The sequence below is a fragment of the Acomys russatus genome, chromosome 28 (assembly GCF_903995435.1).
Source record: "Acomys russatus chromosome 28, mAcoRus1.1, whole genome shotgun sequence".
NCBI classification, from domain to species: domain Eukaryota; kingdom Metazoa; phylum Chordata; class Mammalia; order Rodentia; family Muridae; genus Acomys; species Acomys russatus.
In genome coordinates, this window is record NC_067164.1 from 10,065,935 (window position 1) to 10,090,116 (window position 24,182).

The following is a 24,182-nucleotide window of genomic DNA, read 5'->3' on the forward strand; positions in this document are numbered from 1 at the left end:
GTTTAAGTCCCCATGAACACAGGGGTGGGAGATACAGGAGATGGGGAACTTTGAGCTATTTTGATAAGAAAACTTTGTCTACATGCCTGTAATATTTTTAAAAATGTTTTACTAACACAGAGGAAAAGCATTTTCATCAATTTTTCTTTATTCTTATTTGTCTGTGGAAGAGAGAATTCATTTGTGGGCATAGATTTTTCTTAGCTATCATTTAATCGTGACTTACCTGAAAGAATCCACTTTTTCTAAACTACATCTGGAATTTTTATTTAGACCCCATAACAGGAATAAAATATTTTCAAGTTTGACTTGGAAAATATTCAAGGATGTTCTCATTGACAGGGGACAGACAGAAATCATTTGTCTGCAGAATGTTTACTCCTGAAATGCCCCTAGGCTTTGATATATTCCCATTTGAGCTTGTGACAGGTGTCTAGAATTTCAATGTAAATCCATCAGTCCATTGCCACAAAAGACACTTTTTATGGCAGAAGTAAAAAGAGAAGACAAAAAGATATAGATTTTTTTTGAATAGTACTACAAACACTAAAGATTTGCAACTGGACTAACTAGCATCCACTATTCCAAGAACCTTTTGGCATTTGCTGTATTAGCCTCAGGCTATAGACTGAATGTTATTTTTTACTTTACTTCAGGTTTGTGGTTTCTTATAAGTCCAGTTTGTGTTTCTAAATTAAATGTTGCCCTTAAATTTAATCAGTTCACAGAAAAACAAATCTCTTAAGTATGATTACAAATTAGAACACCTTGTTTTGGGTTATTATACTGAAAAATGAATATGCAGAAACAGAGATTCAGCCTGCCTCTGTGTCTTGATCATCCTTCTCTTTGCTGTCTAGGTGTGAAAATTAGCTCTAATGATGACTTTTGCCACTTGCAAATAAGACTTTCTTGTACGTTCCTGAATTTATTTTTAAACTAAAGTAAAAGGCAATCTTGAAGAATATGTTATATATCAAAATATTGTCCTTAAATGTATAGTTACTTTAGAGATAACAAAATTGCTAGCATTATGCATATTGTTAAGAGAATGTCAATTAATTATACTTGTAGTCTCTAACATAATCTGAAGTTTGAGAGAATTTGTAAGAATAAAAGATTATCTGAAAATTCCAATCCTAGTGTTTACTGTGTAATATACTATAATTGGAACAATACAAAGAAGATTAGCGTGTTCCCTGCATGAGGATTAAACACAAACTCATGAAATAATTCTTATTTTTCCTCGAGACCCAGCTAAACCACTCTTTGGCATATGGCAAAAGATGCTCCATGCTACCACAAGGACGATGGTTCCACCATATTGACTACAGTGTTATTTACAATAGCCAGAAACTGAAAACAACCTAGCTATCCCTAAACTGCAGAATGGATGAACAAAATGTGGTATGTTTACACAATGGAGTGTTACCCAACAGCTTAGAAAACTACATCATGAAATTTGAACACAAATGGATTCAATTAGGAAAAAGAAAATCATCCCTAATGAGCTAACCCAGACAAATGTGGTATGTGTTCACTGACACTAGCTTTTAAGTAAATGCTAATCAAGCTACAATCCACTGACCCAGAGAGGCTAGGTAAAGAGGAGGGTTATGGGATGAAGCCTGACCCCTCGGGGAAAGAGAAATAATAAATAATATGAGTATACTTGGATGTGTAGTGTAGAGACATAACTTGGAGAAATCTAATGAGAGGATGGAAGGGGGAGGTTAAAGAGGGAAAACAGCTGGAATTGGAGAGGGAGTTTGGTGAGGGGTATGGAAACCTAGTTCTGTGAAAACTTCCTGAAATATATGAGGGTGACTCTAGTCAGCACTTCAGGTAATGGAGAATAATTAGTCTGAATTGGCCATCATTTGTAGCCAGACAAGGCTCTTAATGGTAGGACTGTGTTGTAATTTGTTGAGTTGTTGGCATAGGAAGTTCACTGGAGATCTCTGAACACCCAGGCTTTTGCTAGGACAGAATGTAGCCTTCTGAAAACTGACAGAGGACCCCATATTGCCAAGGACAACTTCCACTTAGCTCATCAATAGTTAGAGGTGGAGATGCCTGTGGGCTTGGAGCCTTAGCCCTTTATTTCTAGTCTCATTGGCACAAGAAGGTAATCTACAAGCTATGAAAAGAAAAACCTCGATACCAATCCAGCAAAAAACTGTCCACAATCTGTCCTACTTACAAGATGTGCTGGACCAATGGTGGCTCAGACATATGGGAGTGGTCAACCAATGTTTGGTTTCACTTGAGGCCCATGGCAAGAGAGGGAGTCCATGCCCTACACTGCCCGAATAGCCAAGAACTGGAGACGGGCTATCACAGAGACCTAGAGTAGAACCAAATGAGACTGACAATAAAATCCATGAAATCTTTCTTAATGATATTCTGATATAGTCATAGATAGGTGCCTTGTCCAGCAATCATCAGGAAGGCTTTCTGTGGTAGCTGAAGGGAGCAGGTATAGAGAATAACAGTTAGAAATTAGGTGGAGAGAGAATCTAAACTGGAGCTTCCCATCAGGTCCCTTTCCTCAGAGTTCAGGAAACCCTGTGCAAGAGGGAAAGGAAAGACTATAGGGATCAGAGGGGATGGAGGACCCCAGTAGAGCATGGGGTATCAAATCAACAAAACATAGCTCACATAGGCCCACAGAGACTGAAATGGCAGTGTTGTAATTAACCCATACTCTATGCTTCTTAAACAATCATAGTACACTTAAGTGGAAGGTGCATAGGATGGTTTTCTTGAACTTTTGTCAGTGCCTGGTTGTAATGATTTGTTATTTGTTCACCTGTCCCTAAATAATTAACATAGGGTTATATCATATGAAAATATTTACATACATGTATACGTAGTGTCTATAATTATTAATCTGATGACAGTAATTTAAAAATCAAATACGTTTAAATTTATAATAAACTGTAATGTTGGTATGGGAAACCAGTAGTGTGAATATATTATAATAGAATACAAGTATTCCCAAAAGGTCACATCAAGAAGATATACTAAATGGGAGTGCAAACTTGTACAACTACTTCAGAAATCAATCTGGCGCTTTCTCAGAAAATTCAGATTACTGCTACCTCAAGACCCAGCTATACCTCTCCTGGGCATATACGCGAAAGATGCTCCACCATGCAACAAGGACATTTCTCAGCTATGTTATTGGCTACGATATTTGTAATTGCTAGAACATGGAAACAACCTTGGTGCCCATAAACAAAAAGATGGATAAATAAACTATGGTATATACACACAATGGAATACTATGCAGCTATTAAAAACAAGGAAGCCTTAAAATTTGCAGACAAATGGATGGGGCTAGAAACAATCATCCTGAGTGAGGTAGCCCAAACCAAGAAAGAGACACATGGTATATACTCTTCTTACAATTGGATAGTAGCCCTACAGAGATTTCTTCTGAGGGGATCCACCCAGCAGGGCATTGGGACAGATACTGGGACTCTGGCAGGAGTACTGAGAGTTAAAGGGAAGAGTGAAGAGATTGAAGGACTGGGAGGAAGCAGAGGTCCCACAGGAAGACCGTCATGGCCTGTGGATCTAGAAACAAGGGCTCTACACAAACTGATGCACCAACCAAGGAGAATGCATGCAGAGAACCTAGACCCCCTGTTCAGATGTAGCAGATGGACATATCATTCCATGTGTGGGAAGGGAGAAGGGGGAAGGGAGGACTGCTGCTGAAACTGTGATATGCACTCTGTGTGGTTACACAGAGAAAGGGGATGCAGGCTATCCTGATGAGACCTGGTAGGCTGTGGCCAGACAGTGGGATAGCAGGGATTCTCTTGTCAGCGATCTAGGGGAGGGGAATAGGGCAGAAGAGAGAGGGAGTGTGGGAACTAGAAGATAAGAGAGAGGATAACAATGAGGGTGCAATGTGTGAATAGCTTATAATAATAAAAATATAAGTTAAAAAGTTGAGAAAAATGTTTTTACTTAATAAAAATAAGTTCAATCTGCAAATCAGACTGAACTTCCAAAAAAGAAAATTTGAAACTTATAGTATATTATAAATATATATACTCTAAATTGTCAGCAATAATTATAAACTTTTACAGAGAATAAACACAATTTAAAAGTCTTTGTGTGTATCTTATTTACTCTTATTTTCAGCTAGGTTAATTGACATTGGAAAATGTCACTGTCTAAAATAGCATTTGCCTCATCCTTGTACTTAAAAATTGCTACAAATTCTTTTAGGTTGAGCCTTACAATGTTCATTTTGCACAAATTAGGAAGTTTTAAGTTTCTGTAGTAGTGTTTTTGACAATATCCTAGATGCTATCCAACAATGCTTTCACATATTAGTGTATTCATTTTATTTTTGTTAAGAACATAGTTTATTGACTTCTTCAATAAAAGGTAAATTATTTGTAATAAAATAGTACTGAAATTTGTTAAAGCTGAAATGGCTTATAAAGAATCCTAATATATTAAGAATATAAGCATATGTTAACAAAAACAAGACTAAAACAGCATATCTTTACAAAGTAAATAAGAATGAAATAATTTTGTAGTTACTGAGAATAGAAAGATTTGGGCTTTCCCATAGACTCTATTTATCTAGTATTTATTATCTAAAATGTGTTTTTCCTTCAGTATAATTCAAACTGAGTCTGGATATAAAATAATAAAAGTAATTTATATTTATAATTAAAAATGATGAAATCAGAGGCCACTAGTCCAGCTTGTTCACATAGCTGTACCCTGAGTCAACAGAGCATGTAAGCAAAGAAGTCCATGGCTTTGCTTTTAAAGACTCATACCTTCTTTCTTAATTAAGTTCTGATGACAAACACTAGAAAACATTTCTAAATAGTATACATCTTTCAGCACTTTGACAGAAGAAAAGCCCCGTCAAACAAATAAAATTCACTGCATAGATGCTATGAATGTGCACCAATTTCTTTAGGAAACTCTTAACACATTTCTTCAAATACTCTAAACATCACACTTCATTTCTGAGAGTGGGTTAGGGGTGTGATGTATGAACAGCATTCGTCAAGAAGCTAAATCAGAAAACAGAACTCAAGGAGGCAGAGGCATGCAGATCGCTGTGAGTTCGAGGCCAGCCTGGTCTACAAAGGGATTGCAGCACAGCCAATGTGGGAACCTGGCAACTTGGTTCAGCTGTTCTGTTGTCACATGCCTTTGCTGTAACAACACTATGCTCCAGCGACCTGACCACAACGTCCTGTTCTTCGTTTTGTATGTTTGCTGCCATTGTTACAGGTCGGACACCCAGCCCCTCCCGCCTTGTGGAATTTTCCACCGTGTTTCTGTGTAATTTTCCACTTGTTTCTACCTGTATATAAGGGTCAGCTTTTACTCAAATAAAGGGAGTTCTCTCGATGACCTGCTGTCTTTTTGCTCTGCAGCCCCTCCCTCAACTACTCGGGTCTACAGTTGCAGGGGCACTACAGATACACAGAGAAACCATCTCAAAAATCGGAAAAAAAAAAAAAAAAAAAGAAAGAAAGAAAAAGAAATAAAGAAAAGGAAAACTGAACTCAAATATAGTTGAACTTCAGAAGTCATGAAACAACTTTTAAAAATGAATTTTTTAAAAAAGTTTAGTTAATCCAGGATTACTTTCCTCTTTGGTTATAAAAGGGTCATTTTTTTTTTTTTTTTTTGCTAGATAAACACTTTACCACTTTGTTACATCTGCACCCCCTGGTTTCTAGAGAGACTTCTTTGTACCTTGGATTTTCTTCAAACTCCTGATTTTCCTTTGTCTCTTTAGTGTTAGAATTATCGATTTAGTCTACCAAGGTTGGCTGAATTTACTTAGTTTTGAGTGGAGTAAATAAATGCTTTAATTTATTATTTTTATTTAATATGCAACAAAGTCATGGTGGATCATATCATTTTAATCAATAGTGAATAAAAATTGTGCACATTATTTTTAGGATTTCAATAAATGTTTGCTGAATGAAATTTTATGGTGACAATTTTTTCATATAAATATAGCTTATAATTATATATGTTTATTAAACTCAGTACTAAGTGTATTTTAGTTGAAAAATTTGTGGTATATAATTTCAAACCAAACGTTATTTAAGAGCTTTATCTAACACCTGTTAAGAAAAATTATATTTTTAAGCATAACTCATAGTTGTTACTCTATACAATGTATACACAGAGAGCTGTGAAACATTTTTTCTAGTCACTCATTTTAAAAAAGCGTATCGTTGTAGAAATCACTTGTCTTCTTAAATGAAATAGTTAAGTAATGAAACACAAACAACATGAATAACTTATTTATTAAAGCTATGAGACACATTTATTTTATTACACGTGTGTAAAACAAACTACATACAGCAGGGAGAACCATGTGGCAATCATGAGTTCTATAAATGTTACATTCATAGTTGTTAGGCTATTTGTGTTTGTCCAGCTTGAAGTAAACATCTTTCCTGTCTTGTTGAGTCTAAATTTCTGAATAAAATTCAATATTTATCCTATCTCAACTCTATAACTTAACTTCTTTATCTTGTTCTAAAAAGATCTTATCCCCTAACCAACTAAACTTAATTGTAAAACTATACTATCTCTCCTTCAATGCCCCTCGGAGACTAGAGAAGGAATAAAACTTAAATTCCTGAACAAAGAAGCAGTGTGGGTTAGCAGTTTCCAAAATGTACAAATTGACTTAGATGGTTTACTGCCTGAACAGTCACCCAACACTCTCTATAACATTGGAGCCTCCTCTTCAGCTTTCTGGCCCAATATCTCTGCCAAACTTGTGGATTTTTTTATTGTGGGTTTTAAGTAGTATTTAATGGTAATATATGATGTACTTAGCATGTTTATGGAGTAATGTGATGCTTTTTCTCTCCTAAATCTTAGAAGCCCAGATCAAACTTTTGGAATATTTCTTCCTATAATGTTCTGTAATGTAACTTTTACCCACCTGATGTAACTTCCATCTCAGAGGCTTATGTTCAGCCTTACTAATTCTTTGTAAACTCTGGATGGCTGGTTCAACTCAGCTCTTCTGGTTCAAACTCCTCCAAGCTGACTGATCCAGTCTTCCTTCTCTCAGCTTCTGACTGAATTGCTCTGCTTGGCTTCACACTAATTTTGGCAATCTGTTCTAATCGTTCTGGGTCCCTTTGGCTTCAGTTGCCTCTGCCGACTTGCACTGGGTGAAATGTACAAACTGAAAAGAACTCACAAACTCAATTGCATATCACTGTTCTTACTGAGCTGAATGGCACCAAACTCAACTGAACTGACTGAATGCAACATTTTCACTGTGCTGCCCTTAAATACCTTGTCTCCTGCCAGTTGGCTGTACCCTATCTCTGACTCCTTCTGTCAGGTCTTTCTCTGATTCATCACTTTCTTCACCCCTCATTAGATGTCATTGTTTGGGAATAACAGTGTTTACTAAAGGCATGTTTGCATTCCAGCTGGATTAAACCAACCTAGACAGTCTTTGGATGTAAGCAGAGCAGCTATGTTTCTCAAATTAAATTTTCTACAATCTTCACAAGAGAGGAGAGGTACTAATTTGCAATGAAGATGATGGTATAATATCAGGGTTTTCAAGATTCAGTGGTTTGGGTACTTTTGATCACAAGATCATACTTTTATTGAAAAGAAACATTAGTTTTTCTCAAGTGTGTGTATATTCTACTTAAATTATATCACAACATTCTCAGGAACATTGGCCAAGAACTTGCCCAACTGTATAAGTCTATTGATCCAGTCTGATAAAACTAGCATGTAGCTACATGAAATTGTTTCTCAAGCATGTCATTGGGAAAGAGTAAAAACACTAAAATGACACTTTGTGAGTGATGATAATGTAGCAACTTCAAAATAACGAAAGGAAAAATGTGAATTATTGATCCTTTCATCAAATGTTATATGTTGATGCAGCATTCATCACCAGTATAACTAATGTTAGTGCATAATAATCTATGTTCTGAACAATTTTTTAAACATGAGGGAGAGAGAGGGGAGAAGGGTTGGAGGAGGAGAGGAACCTTTTCCTCCCAAAGCTATTTTTGGTGTTGGTGTTTCATTAAAACAATAGAGACCTTAAGTAAGACATAAGCTAAGCCAGTCACTTTTTCCCCAAGATAAAGTTCCAATTTGGGAGAAATATCAGGCTTTGTCGTTTATTTGTTTACGATAGCACAGTAGTGAGACAATAAAATTGAAAGAACTGTGTTCTTGTAATGCCTAAGTCAATCGATTGATGATCAGCTAGGATTAAAACCCATAGAGCCTTGTACCTGGGAAGTCTGCCAAAGCCTGAAGAGAAGAGGAGATGGATGGGAATCAGATCACTGAGACAGAGGCCTCTGAAGGTACACTAACTGTGTTACCAAGCTGGTGAAATTGAAAAGAAAAATTAATAGAGACAGAACTGGTTGAAAAGTGTTCCAGTAAATGAGATTTAATGTGAAATACATTTTCCTGTTCAGACGACATTGTAGTTCAATATGAAGATAATGTACGTAGAGGAAAATTATACTGAACATATCCTAGACTATAAAATCACAACTTTCTGCTATTGATTTAAGATTCTATGGCTTATTCTGCCTTCATAAGCAAAGGCAGGAACATTTGAAAATATTATATGACTCCCACAGTTTTCTATTGTGATTTAATGCATTTAAACAAAAGAGTCACAAAACAAAGAGAGAAAAATATACTTGAAAACCAAGAGGAGAGAAATCTTTAATATAGTTATAGGCAAGGTTCACTAGCATGTGACGTATGAAAACAGTGAATGAAATGGTGTATTAACTCAAAACTAGTATGTTCCCACATGTATAAAAAGTAGGATTTACATATATAAAGGCATTCTAATGGTGTAGAGTAATTAATTAATCTAATGGTTGTCAATGAATTAGTAAATATGAGCTATTAATATAGAAAAATCTCATTTAGGTAGAGAAAGGAATATAGTATTGATATTCTCAACAACAATCATCAATCCAAGTTCATTTATACTGAGTAAAGAAATCACATTTTCTATGTTTTTTTCTGTTTGTATTAAATTTAAGAAGGATCAAAGAAGTGTTTGATTGTGGGAAGCATGTACAAGTTAACTGTGACCAGTAGGAAGAGGTCCATAAAGAATTATAAATACAGTGTAGAGAGTTTTGGGTGGGTGTTCAGGCAGCAAACTGTCTCTGTCACTTTTTCATTTTGGAAGTTGCTAACCTGCACTTCTTGTTTACCCAGGTAACTAATTTTTATTCTTTCTCAAGTCTCTGATGGGCTTGAAGACCAGATAGTTTAGTTTTACAATTAAGCTTAGTTTTTTAGGCGTTAAGATGTTTTTAGGTCTAGACAGATGTTTTAAGTTGATAGAGATGAGATATGATCGATATTCATTTACATTCAGGATTTTAGACTCATCAAGTTAGGAAAGACGTTTTGTTCAAGGTTGCCAAATACAAATAGCCAAAACACTAGGAATGTAAAATTTATATAAGACCTGATTGTTTTGTGTTTCTTCTTGCTGTAGGTAGTTTATTGTATAATATAAATGTATATGTAAAACAAGAAAAAAGTTAAATAATAAGTAAAAAAATTATAACAGTCAGGGACTTTAAATATGTTCATGATATTGTGTTGATAAATTGAAGGGCAAATAGCTCAGAATTAATAAAAAGTTTTACACTAAAATTAGTATGTTATTATATGCTGAGTATATATTGTCATACATGCAGTAACAGCATATTATGAAAGTTGTAACAAATATGATGCCAGCCATCTGCATGTTATTATAAGAAGGGCAATATTTCATCATTACTGGTATCAAAAATATGTGAGTACTAATAAAATTACCTGAGTAAGTGTCAGCAAGAAATCGCACATAATCTCGTTCATTGAAGATGTTATGTATCATATAAATATCTACTTTAAGCTAACGTGTGTATGAGATATATACTTTTCCTGTTCCTTAAGATAAATCAAGATACAGATAAGATAAATTGTAATCTTTTTTTCTTGTAATCCAGAAATAAATGAATGCTCTTACTACTCTTGATAATAATCATATGCCTATAAAATTGTATGCATTTCTTCACCATAGTCCAACAGGATGTTTTGGAATGTTGCTTGAAGGTAGTCATAGTACAACAGAAATAATAGAAAAGAAAGAAAGGAATAGCTTGGAAAGACAGTTAAATGACTGGTAAATTTAATATATCCTCAAGGCCAACAGGCATTTGAAGGTTAACTTATTCATATTAATAGATCTTAGTTACATTTAACTTACAGAGTATTGCAGAGCAGAAATACTCACCCTAGCTTTATGTTTTTATGTAGTGCAACATCCATGCTTTTTAAAATAGTGTTTCCCAGAGTCTTCTGAGATTTTATCCAGACATGTTCATACTATTTACAAGCATAGCTTTTTAATTGTCAAATTATACTTAAGTCTGTAGCCATGAGAACCTCTTTCTTGACAGCTTGAGATCAACCTTCCTCCCCTCAGGACCTTTAGCTCTTGTTACTGTCACCAGTGTGCAAACAACACACCATCTTCCCCACATAGTGAGTGGCAGCCTACTGATTTCAGGAGTCGAAGTGAACACTTTCGATTTTAGTTAACAAATGAAATTTCTAAGTACTCACTGTCAAGTTTGTAATTCAGAATTTTAACACGATCATGAAGTGTTAAGTGTCTGAGCCTATGTGACCACATGAATTTCAATATATTCACCTTATATTTAAGTTTCTACTAGTTTTTCGTCAGCAGCGAAAAATTTTTCCGTGCCTAATAACAATTGTACAATATTACACTTTCAAGGACAAAACATTAAAATAAAACCTAAGCATATGTTTGTAGGCCTGTGTAGATTTAAGTGCTTATAACGGTTATTGGCTGTGGATACCAAAGAGGAAGTCAAACGCCCTGGAGCTAGAGCTATAGGAAATTGTGCTTAGGTGATTGGAAATGAACTGAGATCTTCACAAGACCAGTAAGTAGATATTCTTTTAAAAAGAAGTCTGTAGCCCCAAAAGTATTAATCTCACTATGCACACAGAGCTAATAAAATGATAAAATGTCCAATTTTTTATGAACTGCTTTCATGAGTCATGGATGACGAAAATGTATAGACTACTAAGTCCAATTGGTTTTTCCTAAATGCCTCAAACTTCTTAGATAGCATCAAAAATAATTTCCTTACATTTTACATTATTAGCCCCATCTAATATGTTCTATTGTAGTAACTGAATAAATTTGTGTCAAAGGGCTTAATTCTAAAGAAGGATATTCAAGAGTAATGTTCATTGTAGACATGAATTATGCACCATCACTATAGTTTCATGAGCATTTTGTCCTTGCGTTATGAAACCCACCGATTTCCAAATATAATTTTTTAATTAAAATTTCAAAGTAAAGCAAATCAAGCTAGAAATGGTGCCTTATTCCAGTAACTAGAAAGTCTAAGACATGGGGGTGAAGGAGGAGAATGACCTTGAGATCCAATGTAAAAGGCTGGGCATATTGAGGTCAAGACTAGCCTGAGTTACATAGTGAGGCCAATTCTTAACACAACCAAAACAAAACTTTACAAACATAGCTCATGCATAATTTTTAATCATGATGCAATGAAGGAAATTAATAACTAAATATTAAACCACCCCCTCTGTAACACAAATTACTTTAATAATTTTGTCAGTACTTATTATTATTTCTCAGTTTATAAGCTTTGTGTATTATAACGTTCTTAGTTTTCTTTCTCACCACAGTGCAAGGAGAAATCAAGACATTTGGAAGTGAGGTCAGAGATTTCATTATAGTAGAAAAAAATTATTAGCACTCAGAAGATAAGGATCATGCTGTGTTTTTGTTTTATTTTCACTAATTTGTTTTCTAAAATGGGTCATACTTTCCCTTCAGCTATTTGTAAAATAAGTGCAATTATACTTCCTCTTTGTTTTAAAGCTACCAACAAATTAGACACATTAAGATGCAATTTCACTGTTGCATATTTTGAGTGATTTATAAACTCATCTTTCATTTTAACTACTGTATTTCACTTGCAAAATAATGAAGATCACATGTTAAGACAATGGCTGTATCATTTTTAATTTGTTTTATGCTCATGTTTACTTTGGTCAATGTCATTTACAATCCAAATCCAGATATGAGTCATTTATAATTGAATAAAGTATGCTTTATTTCCACTATTGGATTAGAAGGACAACATAAACCTTGTAACAATATGGAATAGAAACATTAGTTCAACATGAGTCAAAACAACAAGCAAATAAACACTCTTGAAGATAGCTTTCCATCAAAGTCTGACAGCTTCAACTGTGTTGTCCTCCAGATAGATTAGTTTCCCTACACTGCCCCAATTCAGGTCTAGTTTTTCTTATTGTTGCTATATTTGCTTTAAAATGCAGAATATATGGTTATTAACAAAGCTTTTACTTCTTCAGTTACTATTAAAACAGAAAATAATAAATACATAAATAGATGGATAGATAAATAAATATTTGTGAATTAAAAAACATTAAATTAAAGGAAATATGTCAAACAATTACTACCCAATTAAATTTCATATACTACTGTCAAGAGTGCAGAAGAATCAAAACATACAGGGAAAATACTAAAAGATTATAATACAGCCTTTTTTGTGGTACATGAAAATGATTAAAGCAAAAAAAAATAGGTGATTATTTTTCTTTCAGATACTTCTAGTGAAGATATACAATTGAGTCACATGATTAATTTTTAAGACTACCATAACCGGATTCCATAACTTCTTAAGTCTGTGTTGTAAGTGTTTAAAAGCTGGACAAGTTGGAGCATTGAAGGGCTGGAAGGGGTCAGGAGCTCCACAGGGAGACCATCAAGGTCAGCAGATATGGACACGGGGATTGGGGTGGAAGGACGCACAAATGGATGCACCAACCAAAGACAATGCATGCTGAGACCCTACATATCCTGTTCAGATGTAGTGGATGGACAGCTCATTCTCCAAGTGTGTGGTCTGCCAATGAAACTCTGACATGCACTCTGGTGTCCATGATTTGATCTACCTGCCTCTGCTTCCCCAAGTGTTGGGATTACCGGCATATACAACCATGCCTAGCTATATTTGTCTTTCTGAGACTGGCTTGATTTAGTTAATATGAACATCTCTACATACATCTTTGGAAATATATTACCTGTTTTATCTATAATTAGAGATAAACAGATTTGTAAATAGTTTATAATAAATGGAAAGATGTTCTTGCAAACTTGTTTCAGCCCTAGGCCTATTTGCTACTGCCTTTGTGTAATAAAATATATGTCTGAAAGCATGGGAATTTTCATCATTTTGTATATTAGCTGTGATCTCCTGGTAATCAGAATAGATAATCATAAATGCCAAGTCTATGGAGATCTCAAAATTAAAGTGTTACCCAAAGCGTGGAACATAACTCGAAGAAAAAGTTAATATTTATATTGGTTTTGTTATTATGGTAGAGGAGGCCAATGAGATGCAGAGATTATTGAACAATTTTGTTGGTTTGGGGACTTCCTTCAAACTTTTGATACTTTCTAGAGACTGAATTTAGGTTGTCAAGCTTGAACAGCAAGCATGTATTACCCACTGAGTAATTTTTTTGCCCCCTGGAATTTTTACCACAAGCACCTTACATTGAGGTAGGTTTCTTGGTCCAGTAGTTTATGGTTGACAAAGTTCTATTTCTAAATCGTCTCATAGAAGTGCAACTGAAGTGTCTTTCTATTTTTTTGTTGTTGTTGTTTGTTTTCTTGCTTTCTTTTATTACTGTTTGAGGAAGGATCACTCTTATTTTGTAGCTCTGGTTGTCCTGGAATGGACCAAAAAGGCTTTGAACTCACAGAGATCCATCTGTCTCCAACTCCACCAACAATTACTACTTGTGTTAAAGGTGTGCACCACCGTGCCTGGCCACACAGTTTTGTATTATGAGAGAAGTGTGTTTTATACTTATAATTACAAATTTGATCCACTTATCAGGAAGCAAGACTGGGATATCAATGCAATGTTTAATTACCCTAGAACCTCATTTCTCTTTTGCACAAGTATAGAGAATTTATTTCTCTGCTATAACTGATATTGTCATGATTAAAGCAGTCTTCTTACCTTTTGACCTTCTTACCTAATGTGGAAAATGTAAACTTCAAGAAAGTGTATTCATTGAAGATCTGCACATAAGTTAAAAATAAATAAAAATAAAAATTCCTGAAGGCTCAGTAATATCCCTGAAAATTAGCAACAAAACAATCAAGGTCTTTATTATCTGTGATAAAGAAACATATTCTAAATAAGATGTATGTTATATATCTCTAATATAAAAGGATTGTCAGGTTTATTCCAACACAGGCAGTCTTTTGAGGTTTTACCTGTATAAATAAAATGCCTCAGGTTTGAAGTGGCAAAAATTGAAAATAAAATGAAATAGAAAGAAACCATCTCAAATAAGATCTTTCAGAATTTACAGTTCCATATATGAACACTCCTTGTCATCTGAACTACTGTCTTTACCTTCGTCACTTTAAAAGTCTGTCATACAGGAGCTGGGCATGGTGGTGCATGCCTTTAATCCTAGCACTCAAGAGGCAGAGTCAAGCGATGCCTGTGAGTTCAAGGCCAGCCTGGTCTACAAAGTGAGTTCTAGGACAAAAAATAAAGGCTACACAGAGAAACTCTGTCTTAAAAAACAAACAAACGAAAAAGCAAAAAGTCTGTCATACATATGTGCCCCATCCCAGTTTCAGTATGTGTAAAATAAATCATTTCTTTCCCTTGGATTTGTATCCATTACCTAATTATCCATTCCATCACTGAAAGCATTATTATTTTTCAGACTACAAATTTTGAAAATTCCCAAAATATTGCTTTTCTTACATTTCTTGCATTATTATATTTTAATACATATTATTTGTATATGTGTCCCTTTTAATATCAATGTTCTCTAAGCCCTGATGATTATTAGGGAATGATTATTTTTAATAGGGGTGCATTTTTGCTTAGAGAAGTTACATTTGAGGTGAGTGAGGTGAGTTTTATAATTACAGATGGCTTCACCTTCCCTTCTGCAAGATTTTCATGTTAGGAATGATAATGTTCAAGTTAGCAGATGAAATGAAATGTCATTTGCTAGTGGTTAGGTTGTTTGCTTATCCTTACCTTACTTCAGCCTTTGAATTTATAGATATGTCTGTGTCTAAAGTGGGAGCCAACTAACTAGTGTACATTTTCTTATTATGATCTTGGTGAATTTTTTGTGCTGTGTATTATAGAGCACAATGAAGAGAATTCTTTTTCTTCTTTCCTAACAAAAGTCATTCAAAGAACATTATCTCTGATGTTAATAGCTGAGGACCAAGATGGAGTTAGAATAGTGACTTTGTAGTTTTGAAAAGACTTAGTCCCACATCATCATCTTTTACAGTTGAGACAATGTAGTGTTTTTCCTTTCCTGATTCCTCCAATGTGTGCATAACTGGTGGGTGAACTTAATGTGGACTCTGTCCCTGAATTTTGATATGGGAGTCACTTTCTATTTTTCTTTTCTCTTCTTTCTCACTCTCTTATCTATCATCTATCTATCTATCTATCTATCTATCTATCTATCTATCTAACCATCTATCATCTCTATATCTATATACCTACCTACCAGATCTGATTCTTTATGTGAGTGGTATGTGTGCATGGCTGTAAGCGTGTTGATATGTGTGCTGTACCCACTGAGCCATCTTCCTAGACATCATTTTCTAGTTACCAATCTGCTACTCCAGTTGAAGAAATTAATATGTCAGACCCAGCAGTGTTGCCATCTACTCCACCATTTGAGGCTGCTGGTTTATTATAGGAATAGAGTAAAATTCTTTTTTTTTTTTTTATTAATTTATTCTTGTTACATCTCAATGTTTATCCCATCCCTTGTATCCTCCCATTTCTCCCCCCCCCATTTTCCCATTATTCCCCTCCCCTATGACTGTTCCTGAGGGGGATTACGTCCCCCTGTATATTCTCATAGGGTATCAAGTCTCTTCTTGGCTACTTGCTGTCCTTCCTCTGAGTGCCACCAGGTCTCCCCCTCCAGGGGACATGGTCAAATGTGAGGCACCAGAGTACGTGAGAAAGTCGTATCACACTCTCCACTCAACTGTGGAGAATATTCTGACCATTGGCTAGATCTGGGAAGGGGTTTAAAGTTTACCTCCTGTATTGTCCTTGGCTGGTGCCTTAGTTTGAGTGGGACCCCTGGGCCCAAATCTGCCTATCATATTGTTCTACTTGTAGATTTCTAGGACCATCTGTATCCTTTTATTTTGCTATTCTCCCATGTGTCTCTCATTTAGAGTCCCAATAGGATGCCTTCCCCTCTGTTCCAGTTTCCTGGTAAGTGAAGGCTTTCGTGGGACATGCCCCTTGGGTTAGTATGCAGATATAAGTGAGTATATACCATTTGATTCTTTCTGCTTCTGGGTTAACTCACTCATTATGATCATTTCTAGCTCAATCCATTTATCCACAAATTTCGGGAATTACTTGTTTTTAATAGCTGAGTAGTATTCCATAGTGTATATGTATCACAGTTTCTTTATCCACTCTTCTACTGAGGGACACTTAGGCTGTTTCCATGTTCTGGCTATTAGGAATAAGGCTGCTATGAACATGGTTGAGCAAATTTTCTTGTTGTGTGCTGGAGCATCTTCTGGGTATATTCCAAGGAGTGGGATAGCTGGGTCTTGAGGAAGCCCTATTCCCATTTTTCTGAGATAGCACCAGATAGATTTCCAAAGTGGCTGTACTAGTTTGCATTCCCACCAGCAATGAAGGAGTGTTCCTCTCTCCCCACATCCTGGCCAGCATGTGGTGTCACTTGAGTTTTTGATCTTAGCCATTCTGATGGGTGTAAGATGGAATCTCAGAGTTGTTTTGATTTGCATTTCCCTGATGACTAAGGAGGTTGAGCATTTCTTTAAGTGTTTCTCAGCCATTTGATACTTCTCTGTTGAGAATTCTCTGTTTAGTTCCAAGCCCCATTTCTCAATTGGGTTATTCGGTTTGGTGGTGTTTAATTTCTTGAGTTCTTTATATATTTTGGATATTAGACCTTTGTCAGATGTAGGGTTGGTGAAGATTTTTTCCCAGTCTGTAGGCTGTCGCTTTGTTCTCTTGACAGTGTCTCCTGCCTTACAGAAGCTTCTCAGCCTCATGAGGTCCCATAAAATTCTTACTGCTAAATTTCTGAGCAGATATTGTGTAATATTCTGCCCACTTTGTTGTTTCTTTTTCTAGTTTGGCACCGGATTAGACTCGTGTTGACATTCTACCTCTTTTCTCTATCCACCTGGATTTAATCATGTCAAATAATCTATATAGGGAAAATAATGTTTTTAATTCTCTGGACCATCAGGAATTGCATATATTAGAAGCCCCAATGTAACTTTTACTAATTTTTCAGCTCCCCAGCTGTTCTCGTCTTTTAAGAAAAGCAGTGTTTGTCAATCAAAACATTTTGTAGAATTTTTCTTGCTCATAACGACTCTTCCAATGCTCATTAAAATCAAATGAAGGTTATATTCTTCTTTATGAATGTCATTTTTAATGAAAATAATTTTTATATATTATATTATGATACAATCCCCCTCCATCTAGCTCTTCCTAGATTCTTCCCACCTTGCCACCCATCCAAATCAATATCTTCTTGCTCTATCTTTTAACAATGCAAACAAGCATCTAAAAAAGAAAAATAATAAATTAAAAGCATATAAAAAAAAACCCAAGCATGCAAAGGATGAAACAAACAAAGAAACAGAAAGATAAAGAGCAAAAGCAAAGGCACAAAAACATATAGACACAGAGACACTCACATTGCCAAACACAGAAATCTCATAAAAAATGAAATTGAAACCCAAATATATATATATAAAAAAAAAAAACAACCTGTAGGTTAAGAAAAAAAGGAGAAAAGGGGAAGAAAAATGCCCCAAACAAAACAAAAACAAACTCCAAAAATACCTTTTGAGTTCAATCTGTGTTGAAAATCTAATTCTGGGAATGGGCCTAGGAAGGACTTAAGAATGCTTTGTTTAGCAGTGAGAGACTTCACTGGAGAAAACCAATTGATCAAGTGTGAGTGGCAATCAATTGGAAATGGCCTCTGGATTAGAAGAGTTTGTCCAAACATTTGTTTTTTTGCCCTGTCCCTCTGAGAACAGGATGCTCTACAGTGTTTTAGGCCAGTGTGTCTTCCTTCTTAAGCCTCCCTTCAAAGATTAAATCAGCAGCCATCTTCCCTTGCTTTTTGCCTTCTGTGGTTGATACAGAAAATGTATAGGTAAGATTCTATTCTACATAAAGACTTTCTAAATCTTGAGTGCTTAGATCTACAGAAATCCTGGCATTATATTATCTTTTGTTGCCTATCTATGTAGTAAAACCATTTTGTTCCATTTGCTAAGACTTCTTGCCTGAACATGGACATGTACCAACATTCTCAGCTCATAATGCCAAATGCAGAAATGGGAGCCAGTGTACAACCAACATGCTTTGCATGCATAGAAAAGTGCTCTCAAATGTCATAGAACCTCCATTCCTATTCTTCAAAAAGGTAGAAGAAGCCACTCAATTCCCTTTGCTGTGTGAAATTTGAGTTCAAAGCTTCAGGATGCAAAGCAGACAACCAATGATCCCTGCAACAGCCGTACCAATAAAATCTGCCACTGATTGAATTGCTGAAAGAATCAATTTCTCTCCCCTTCACTTGTTTCGACTCTATTAGCTGATGTGGAAAAATAGCTAATGCTGTTGTGCATATTGGTGTAATTGCTTTTCTTGAATTAAAAGCTCCTTAAACAATTCTCTTAATCTTACTTTTTAAATCTCACTTCAGTAATGGTTGTTGCCTACTTTGCATAGCTTGTGAGCACATGATGCAATTAATTCAAGTAAACCTTTTCTCCTTTGGGACTTTTGTTACTGGTAATATGCAATTAGGGGTTGGAAATGGTTGTCCTGAGAATCATTGAGTCATACTTATTTTACTAAATCAATTCTTTGTCATTTTCTTCATAATCTCATTTCATTTCTAAATATATAAATAACATTTTCATTTCACTTGTTTCAGAATCTTTGATATGTACATACATATATTAAAGAAATTGCACAGCTCGCTTTTATCATTTATTGTTTTACTTGACAAATAATAGAGAGATCTTTCCTGACTGTTGACAGCTCCTCAATGTTAAGTGATAGAGATTAAATATAAATAAACGAAGTCTCTAAAAACTATACTATAATCATAATTGAACACTATGAATATCATACAAATGTTCATATGAAACTATCTCTTTATATTTAAACCACAGAGTGAATATACTCTACATGTAGAAACTATTATATTTTTTAAAAACTGGGCAAATGATAACAGTTTTTCATTCTTTTTATTTCACAAAGTTCAACTCATTTGCAGACATAGCCTTGTATCATAAATGAATTCACTGTTTTCAGAGTTGAAGCACTGATTTTTGAATAAGCACACTTTTTTTTTTACAGTGGATTGTTTCTCTTTCATACAATTTATTTTGATCACATGCACTTTTACTCTTCCCCATGAACCAATACATATCTCACCATCTCTCTACTTCCTCTAAATTTTCTCTTCTCTCCTCTTTTTTATTGTTAAAATCACCCACCACTTCTAATATATGCTGCTCATATGTCTCTGTGCATGGGGCCATCCACTGGATTATAGTTGACCTGGAAAGGGCTGTACTATTAATGAAAACTTTTTTCCCTACAAGTGATCATCTGTCAAGATCACCAGAACTAAAGGTTGGGGCTCATGAATTGTTTTATATTACCAGTATGCCTGGCTAGCAATCAATCCAGACACAGACACCCGTTATGTCTTAAAATAGCCTTAGTTAACCTTGGGCAGGGCAAATATTAATCCACTTAAATACTTTCCATAGTGGGACAGGTATGGGATCCCTGCCTCAATCCCATGCCCTCTACCTCTAATAATGTCTATCAAACTACCTCTGATCCATAATCCCATATACTCGCTAATGTTCTTCATCTGGGCCAAATCTCCATCCACGCCGGCCATGTGCTTCTCCATCTAACCCATGGGGGTCTTCTTCTCTTTTCTCCTCCAGTCTCTTCTTCTTCTTACTCTCAGGATTCTCTCTGTCTCTCTAAGCCCGAGAAACTTAGCCACACCTATTTCATTTGCCCTGCCCAGGTGCGATAGCCTTTTATTAATTAGCATCAAAATATATCAGACAAACCCCGACAATTAGTCTCATCTACACCATGATTCCATTGCATGGCAGAATGTTGACCTACTGTGTAGGCCTCCTGTAGGTAAGTACACCCTTAAGTTCATTAAGGCAGCAGTCCTGGAATGTTGATAAGATGGTATTTTAACCTTGCCATTCGCATCTTCTGGCTCTTCCACAATTCTCCATTTTACTTTCATGACGGTCTCTAAGTCACTATGAGAGGCATTTTATAGACCTCCTATTTGTGTTTGTGCACTCCACCGGCCCTTAACGAATTTATCTCTTAAGAATAAGATTAAGGGTTAGTAATAGGAAGAGGCTTCCAATAGGTACACAAACACATATACCCTTGCTTGAATACATATGCTCTTGTACAAATAGACAAGATGGAGTATTTCTAAAGCAATTTCTGTTGAAAACAGAATAGATGAATTGAAAAGACATTAAATCTTGCAAGATGTCATTTTAACCTTTAATGTTTTATTTTCTTTTGGTCAATTCTAGAAATATATATAATTTGTAAAAGCTGACTCTGGTAATCAAATCTGTTCAAATATCTAGTAATAATGGCTATTATTGTTTATATAATGGTTAGACCAAGAGGAAAAGGAAATGATGGGCAAAAATTACCCTTATTGAATAATGAGCTTTGATGTATTGATTATGCATTGACAGGACAAATGACTTCATAAAAAAAAAAATAATGCCCATACAGGTAACAAACTTATAAAAGCATAATACATTTTCCATGAACCGCACTTTATTTGTAACATTGGTGACAGCATTTCAAAAATATAGCACATTTATTATATTCAGAATCTTGTTTATAGATTTTTAAAGTGAGAGGTCATTCTTAAGATAGCATTTCAACTACTCATTTAACAGATGATGATGACATTGACAATTAAGGTCTTACTACTAGAACTTTAATGGTTATTTTACATTCCAAGTTCTGATCAGAAAATCTAATTGTAGGATTTCATCTCCTGTCTTCCCTCCCTCTGTCACCCTATGATTTCCAACCCATCCTCAAATTTGCATACATTGACATTTTCAACATTTCAAAATTAGGCAGTTTTATTTTGCTATGCTGGAATATGAAAGCATCTAGCAATTACACCTCATTGATATTCAATCCCAGTATGTGCACTTCTCAAATAAGGACTAGCATTTATTATTTTTAGAACTATCTCCTGGTATGTTTTGTTGTGATAATTCTTAATTTCCATATCTGTATTTAATATCTACACATATTTTACAGAGTTGTGGAATATCATGATATTGTAAGAACCATTTTTAGTGTTTCTACAGAATAAATGTATACATTTAATTATGAGATTTCAAAGTTTAAATTTTTGATAATCAATGCACTTTAAGGGCTATTACAACCTTCTTGAAATATTAATGATGAAGCATATTTTTAATGTTGGTATGGATTAAGTCTAGAGATACCATGCATACATATAACTAATTCAGTATAAAAAGGATTGAATCTCTATATTGGTGTTGTTATGATGAATTAAATACTGACACGTAAATTAAACACAATAAAGCCTGAGTCAATTATATTAAATCTACAATTTAATACAAAATCGAACTTATAAACCAAAAGTAATAATGTGTGCAGTAATTATGAATCACTTATTTATTTATCCTCATTTCCAACCTTGTAGGTGATATTTCATACACACCTTACCACTTTAATATGTGAATGAGTTTTTCGCTAGTAACACACATGTCACATATCTTTCTAAATAAAAGTTTGCACAAATGCAAAAAATGTGAATTATAATTTGGTGGTTAGTTGAAAATACAGGACATTTTGTGGATATGCTTGTGTTAATAAAAGAAATCACAATTAGACTGAATTAGCTATGTACTTATATTATTTTTGTGTTTTAAAATTTATATTTACATATATTTTTATATTTACTGACTATTCATTTTCACACACTTTATTAATTTTTTTATAGTTGTAGTTGGATCATACTCTTCCCCTCCATAAGCTTTGTTAGCCTCATCTTTCTTCACCACCCACCCAAATTTGAATAGTCCCCTTTCACTGCCCAGTAAAAACAGAACAGACGTGCTTAAAATGATTTCCAGACAGAATAATAACACAAATACTAGAATATAAACCTAATTTCTGGTGCAATAGTTCATAGCTGTTCTGTGATGAAATATAAGAAACTACAGTTTGTCCAGTATTAAATGACATCAAGACAATAAAAATAATTTGTATACTGTTAATACATCAAGTTTTACTCAATTAAAAAAAAAAAGCCAGCAATTGGAGGATTTATTCTGGGTACTATGGCTTAAGACTCCAGTCTTAACCACTGGCCACTGAGTATGAAAGTCCCTGTTGAATTCTTGCCCATAAATGCTTTTGCTGCTATTCATTTGCCTCTAGCTTGTGTAACTTCCAATAAGAAATCCTGAATCCTGTGACAACTTAATTTTACCACACTGGGTGATGAAGGAGCAGTAAAAAGAAGAGGGTGGTACTGTTTCTCACTCTTTCCTCCTATTCCCATCCTAGCAGCTAGGACCAGATGCTGGCTATTGGGCTTCCTTCCTGCTGTGGGGAATGTGTAGTAACTCCTTAGTCTTATGTGCTCACCACTAGAGTTGATGAGGCAGGCTAAAAATCATGCACTCTGGAATTTGTTGGTTTTTTTTTTTTCCTCAGTAAAGCTTTCCCCCGCCTTGGGGTGGGAGGTGGCAACCTGTGAAAGTAGGTTTAAGGCAAATCAAACTGTATCCACATAAAATTTTAGCATTCATATGTGGAGGAATTTACATATTAAACATCTTCTTTGAATTAGGACTTATTTGTATGAATGTAGTATCATTTAAGATTGAATAAAATAACCTGTTATTTTAAAGTACAGGTTTTTATCTGTATTACATAACCTTTCTAAATTGCAACCTCTATGAATATTAATTTTAAATGTGAAGTGGAACATATCATTTGTAGGTTAATATTAGAAATATATGACAGCTGAGTATCAGGATAAACTAAGCGCCAATAAATTATGTATTTTCCTAAAAAACTTCACTTCTTACAAACATAGTGTCAGATCTTTTAATCTCGGGAAACAGCAAATCTAAAGGTTATTTTCATTAAGTAGGGAATTCGTATAATTTTATTAAAAACACATTTTATTAATAAAATTAAGATTAATTCAATATAAACCATCAATATAAACATAGGAAGATCCTTTAGAGTTCTTAATAATCATTGAAAAATTATTCAGAGAAACACTTAGAAATTATTATTAATTTATAGTATGTATTTTCAGAGTCCCTTAAAATAATTACATCTTGCTTAAAGTAACTTAATCACTAAAGATTTCTAAATAATTTCATATAAATAATCAATATTGTAGAATCAAAATCTGAACTTTTAGGTGTTAAGAATGTCCTATCTTAGGGAGTGAAAACAACTGAAAAAGGTAGTTTCTTCTTAGTCTTCAGGGGAAAGTCACTTAGAATACATATTTTTAAGAATATTTTGACAAAATGAGAAATCTCATAATAAAGATTAATACTGAGTTATAGGAGAGAAGAGAAATTTTCTTAAGAAGTTAATTTTCCTACATTAAAATGAACTTATGTCACTTTTATGCTTCTTAAATATGTCAAATTAGCAAGACTGCCATTTGTTGATGTGCTATTTTGACCCAGGATCTCACTATGTAGATGAGGCTGACCTTGAAGTTACAGAGATATGCCTACCTCCATTTCCTGAGTGCTGGGATTAAAGATGTGCTCTATAAATGCACGTTGTTAATACTGTCTTATTGGTAATAAACAATTACACATTTGTAGAAAAAAAACCAGCAAATTATGCTACTGCTGCTTCTCTCTT

The 24,182-nt window shown here is 34.6% G+C and overlaps 1 pseudogene; it reads left to right on the top strand.

Moving 5' to 3' along the window:
* The first annotated feature begins 1,145 nt into the window (after positions 1-1,145).
* LOC127211101 (uncharacterized) lies at positions 1,146-1,244 on the top strand (annotated as a pseudogene).
* Positions 1,245-24,182: the final 22,938 nt, after the last annotated feature.